We start from the raw sequence: 6,000 nt of genomic DNA on the forward strand, positions 1-6,000 counted from the left end.
GAAAACACACACATCCACACATTTGACGCAAACAAATGTGGAGATTAACCTTTCACATCAAGACGAGCGTAATCAATCTGTCAACTCAATAGAACTTCCCCATTTAGACCCGCATCACCCTTCGGGTCAGTAGTGACAGTAACACTAGACCTGGCTTGTTCTCTACATACAGTATATGGTGTCTCACACAAATGAGATGTACACATGTACTCCTTAATGATCCAAACAGGAAGCAGACTCACCTAAACACAGTTAAATATACATGAGCAGATGGGTGGATGCAGCTTTAATGGTGACAGTGGAATTACTGGGGTGGTGGTATTAGATGTGCAAATCAATCACAACATAGTGACATGCCAGAATTGAAGAAATTGATACTGCCGGTTGGTGATTGAAAAGGAGACCTAGTGACCTGTGTAAAATATTACATAGCATCAGGTCTTTGAATGCATCTTATGAATACTTTATATTTGTATTTTAGATCCTTCAGCCATGTTTATGCTTGAAACTGCTTATTTTATGGTTATGGTTATGGTTTTATTTCATTTGAACATGCATCAGATTACAATTGAATGCATCACATAATCAGTTCACAGTTCCACATGTCCAAAAGGAGTAGGAAGAAGCAAAGCTTATTAAATCCTACCCCTCCATCTGGTACTTTTACAATCAATAACTGTTACATTTGTTCACTTCCTGCTTTCCTAATTTAGACAAAAATTGATCAAAGATGTATATTTTTGGAAGTTGTATTCAACCATAAAGCAGCATGACTCATTAATTAATATTTTTTTGAAAAAATGTGAGTGAAGCCGTTAAATTCGACCCACAATGTGGCAAGAAACGGCTGTTTAGGATCTGTAATATTTATTTGTAGAAACCAATGTTTCAGTTGCTGGCATCAGCATTGTTTCAGCATGAGTGCAAAAATCCACACATTCTGTAAGAACCCCATGCATGAATGCTATTTCACTGCAGAACATTTTATATGCCGCATAATGCCTATTTATTATGGATATTTACCTCCTGACCTTTTAAGCTCGCACACTCACATTTTCTTGGCTCTGGTACAACCCTGACGTATTTGCTCTCACACCACTTTCCAAAAATACCATAAACAGCATACTGACACCTAGTTGTACCACCTGGGACTGCATTGTAAGCACCCTTTCGCCACTGGTTTACGCTTATAGGTAACACATATTTAAGCTATAACTGTAAAACCATTCATATATTTACAGTCTTAAAAACATTTACTGTGTATGTGTCAAACAAACACATGTACAAAATGTTGATATGCTACTGCGATAACATTACATGCAGACGTTCAGTACTTAAGCAACTAAGTAAATCTCTGTGGTTTGGTGTGCATTTGCTTTACTTAAGAGCAAGTGGACATTTGTGGAGAGTTTTCTTGTTTGTGGTAAAACAGCAATCATGTTATTACTTATTTTATGTAAAAAAAAAAATTTAATTTTTAAAAATTGATTAAAAAAATAATTATATATTTTTTTAATTTTAAACAATTATAAAATTAAAAAATTAAAATTATGTTTTATGTTATTATGTTATTATAATATTACTTGTTATTACATATAATAGCGATGGTTGTAGTTATAATTTGTGCAGTCTCCATAGTGGAAGCTTCTCATACAAGCACCCATAGACAAAGTTCCTAGTTCTTAGTGTTGACAAGAAAATAGTATGGTGACAATAAACAGGCTTGGTTTCATCCGTTTCAGGCAGTAATCGTGTAAAAACACTGCGGCAGGCTAACAGCTTAAGGGTTTAGTCCGTGAGAGGTAGCCACTGATAAAGTGTATCACTTAATTGAGTGCAAAGAAAAATGAGCTCTTTGTAGGATTTTTTGTGCACCTCTCTTTGTTGTTTTTCTCACTTGTTGCACCAGGACAAATGTTTAACCAAAGCATAAGTAATCATGTAGTGTTTATTCCTTAAGACTTTCAGATATGACATTTCCTTTCTGTTTTTAATGATTCATATGTTTTATTTGGACCCTCGGCAATCTCTGTGTGGAGTTTGCATGTTCTCCCCATCCGGGTACTCCGGTTTCCTCCCACATTCCAAAAACATACTAGGTTAATTGGTGACTCCAAATTGTCCATAGGTATGAATGTGAGTGTGAATGGTTGTTTGTCTATATGTGCCCTGTGATTGGCTGCCGACCAGTACAGGGTGTACCTCTCCTCTCTCGTTAGTTCTTTAGCATAAACGTAAAAATAATCAACTGTACTACAATTTATAGTCTATTTTACATGTTTTTAACACATAAGTACACATCAACATAACTGATTATTAGTTACAATTGCAGTTACAACTACAATCATTATTTTAACTTATCATTTTGGGGAGGGGGCAGGGGGATGCTCAACAGTTAAAGCATCATGCTTAGGTGGTGCACACTGAGGAAAAGACAGGAAGCAGAACTGGAGGTACCAAATAAGAGGATGTGGAGGTTCTCATTGGGAGTGACCAGGATGGATAGGATCAGGAACGAGTACAAGTTTCAAGTCAGAGATGCCAGGGGAAAGCCTGAAGAGAAAGAAATTGTACATATATGAATTATCATAGTTATTGATATTATTATGTTAAATAAAAAATGATATTGAATCCATCTTTTTGCTTAGATTTTAGCTTTTAAAGGCTATGAACAGCTTATTACACTTGGTTGTTTGCAATAAATTCCTTACTCAAAACATGTTTTGTCTCACTCCCCTTTCTTTCTTTCTTTCTTTCTTTTTTTTCTACTTAGAACCTCCTTTAAATTCATCAGTGTCAAATATAACTTCTTGCAATTTTTCAACTGGGTTTCAAAATGTAATCAGGAGTATATTATAACTTTACATACAGTGTATGTGTAGTCACATGAAACTGAATTGACCATTCAAATTCTGCCTGTTTATTCACATACATAATGTAAGCACCTGTTAAGTCCATTCGCTGGAACATACAATGTAAGCTTGTTGTTTCATACATACATAAACAGTTGTATGTATGTCATAAAAAGTGATAGTTCTACTCCCATACACGCATAAAGCAAACCCTCAGAGACCTCATAACTGGCTATAGAGGCAAAGTTTATCCTCAGCCTTCTCGTTTTTTTCATTCCCTTCTATTTATTTCATTTCTATCTGCCTGTCAGTCCTGAATCCAAAGACCGAGCTAAAGATTTCTAAACAAACTTTTCTCCAATAAAGCTATGAACTTCTTGAAGCTGTTGGGTTGGGTCTGTGAGAGGGAATGTCAAGCATACAATATTATTGGTTTTGGCTCAGGTTTATTGTTTTGCTTTTTCGAGAGCGGAAATGTGACTCCAACACATCAGACCTGAACACAGCACCACTCATATCTTGTATGCACATGCAAATAAAAAGGAAGAGTGACACAGCATTGTGGGAAGGAAGAAAATATTACCAAAGTCTTGTTTGTTGACTGGAATTAAATTTTCCACCTTCTTTCTACACACACACACACACACACACATACACACATACTCACATGCCTGACTGCACCTGATTCCATGAATGCACTTGGACCTCAGTCATTGTCCCTCTTTGCTGAGCTCCGAGCCAGCAGCCAAAGTCCCTGGAGGAGTGCAGCCAGTGCAGAGCATGTCTCAGACAGATTGTTAATCAGGCAGTGCTGCGTGATGTTTTCCACGCCAATACATCCCCCCCTTCCTCGTGGAGTAATCACCTAACGCTGTTATTCTGATGACACACCGGGTCACTGGAAAGATTGTCTCAGTAGACCAGACAGACCCAAAGCACTGGCTTCAATATAAAATAAGCAGAGTAAAAGTGGGTGCAAGAGGAGAGTGATATAATATGTTTTCCATTAATTTTCATAAAAGGATCACGGCTTATTAAGTGCAATTATGCCATTGAATTACATTATGTTGCTTTACTTACTCCACTGAAGACACAGCTACATTAGTGCTTTTTCCACACAGCCACAGGCAAGCACATACACACATAGTGAGTGCTTTTTCACAATATCGAGGGCAGGCAGCATCAATTAACACCTCGCTGACATTTGCGACTTCGCCTGTGATGAAAGGCACAAGGTCAAAGTGAGAAAAATTAAAGACAGCAGTCTGTGGTTTATACACTGAATTAATTTCACTGTAGTGTTTGTTTTGCACATCTTGTCTTCCAGTGCTATACGATATTTCACTTTTCCTCTATCTTACAAAAACACCAGTCATTTCAACTTTGTCGCTTTTGAGCTACAAGAGCACCTTTCTCCCACTCAGACACAAACATATATAATAATGATGTGTGTTGTTCCGTGGAGTGCTGTTTATAAATCATTCTTTATGACTTTTGTCAGACTGAGTTGTTTCAATATGCATCATCAAAATGCCGTGTAACAATTTTCCCGTAAGAAAACCAATAATAGATTAAAAAAAAAAAACTGTTTGCATTCAGAGAGCAGTCTATAACAATGAATGTGTCTAGAATATATTAGTGCTACTAAAACCAAAGTGACAACCCAAAATATACAGTACAACTTTCGTTAGCATCATTAACTTGTTCCAGACAGTCCATATCAAACCAAAACGGACACAAACCAGATACATTTTCCCATGAGAAATAATTTAAATCCAATAAATCTGTTCCTGAAAGCCCAAAAATGTTTTACAATTTCAGTTTTACACGCTGAAATGCATATCAATGATGAATGAAAAGGATGAATTAACATTTAATGTTATCTTCACTGAAGTGGTTCTAAATGCGAGTGTTCCCAAAGACATGATGTGGCAGCGAGACGGCATATGGACACCACCTTCCTGTTGTGTCGTTAGTTATTTTCGTCTTTCTCACCTCAATTATCCTAAATGGAGCCAAAGAACGTTGCAAGTTCTAGCATTTTGATAAAGAAGGTGAGACACACGATTGAAATGGTGTCCGTGTCACATCAGTCACGTCTTTAATGAATGTAAAAGTAACCTTAAATGTAAATTCATCCCTTTCATTTGTCATTTATATGCATTTAAAATGATTTTAGTGAAGTAGCTGTCCCATGTGATGTGCGAGCCTTCTAAGTGAGCGCATGTTGCATATCGAAAGTTTCACCCAGACAACTACAGCCCATGTCTACACCAGAGAGAGAGCGAGAAAAAAAAAGTGAAGCCATTACAGACATTCCAGACCTCAGCCTTGGGTTGAGGGCGGTCTTATTTAAATTAGCTAGACATGGCCAGCTGACATAAAAATAATTGGTTGTTTACATGAATAGCACTTAGTATAAAGGCTAAAAAACTCGAAATGTCATCATTGTTTGCTGAAAAATTACACCATGCAAGGCTATACATTTTCACTATGTCAGTGGGTGCAGCTCTATCGGCTGGACATGGTTTTTCATTGCACTATTTGACCCCAATGCAAGTGGACTGTAACGGTGAAAAGAGAAAATTATTTATTGCGGTGTTGGGTGGTGCATTTGACACCAGGGCCTTAGAAAGACTTGAAAAGACTTTTTTTTTTCAAGAGCCAGTATTTTTTGAGAAAAATTACATGTGATTGCTGCCATTTGAATTTCAGAAGTGGAGGCCTGCTAGCAGGCCCTGAGAGGCAAATCAGAAGTCAACATACACAGACTACTGGAAGCAGTGGGCCAAAGAATAAATTATTAATTATTTACCGCTTATCCTCAGAAGGGTCGCGGGGGTGCTGGAGCCTATCCCAGCTGTCCTCGGGCGAGAGGCGGGGTACACCCTGGACTGGTCGCCAGCCAATCACAGGGCACATAAAGACAAACAACCATTCACACTCACATTCATACCTATGGACAATTTGGAGTCGCCAATTAACCTAGCATGTTTTTGGAATGTGGGAGAAAACCCACGCATGCAAACTCCACACAGAGACACCCGAGGGTGGAAGCTGTGAGGCCTGCGGGCTAACCACTCAACCGCCGTGCAGCAAAGAATAAATTTATATAATTTAATTGAACCAATAATAGAATTGAAGTTGT

General features: G+C 37.8%; 1 long non-coding RNA gene across 1 annotated transcript; it reads right to left on the reverse strand.

The window, feature by feature from the left end:
- Positions 1 to 2,416: 2,416 nt before the first annotated feature.
- Positions 2,417 to 4,078, reverse strand: LOC131134672 (uncharacterized). Its single transcript, XR_013627923.1, has 4 exons — positions 3,933 to 4,078; positions 3,718 to 3,794; positions 3,520 to 3,606; positions 2,417 to 2,553 (listed from the first exon to the last, which is right to left on the reverse strand). It is a non-coding gene; the product is annotated as an uncharacterized LOC131134672 (long non-coding RNA).
- Positions 4,079 to 6,000: the final 1,922 nt, after the last annotated feature.

The sequence above is a fragment of the Doryrhamphus excisus genome, linkage group LG8, assembly GCF_037039965.1.
Source record: "Doryrhamphus excisus strain RoL-2023G ecotype Guam linkage group LG8, RoL_Dexc_Guam_v1.1, whole genome shotgun sequence".
Taxonomy (NCBI): domain Eukaryota; kingdom Metazoa; phylum Chordata; class Actinopteri; order Syngnathiformes; family Syngnathidae; genus Doryrhamphus; species Doryrhamphus excisus.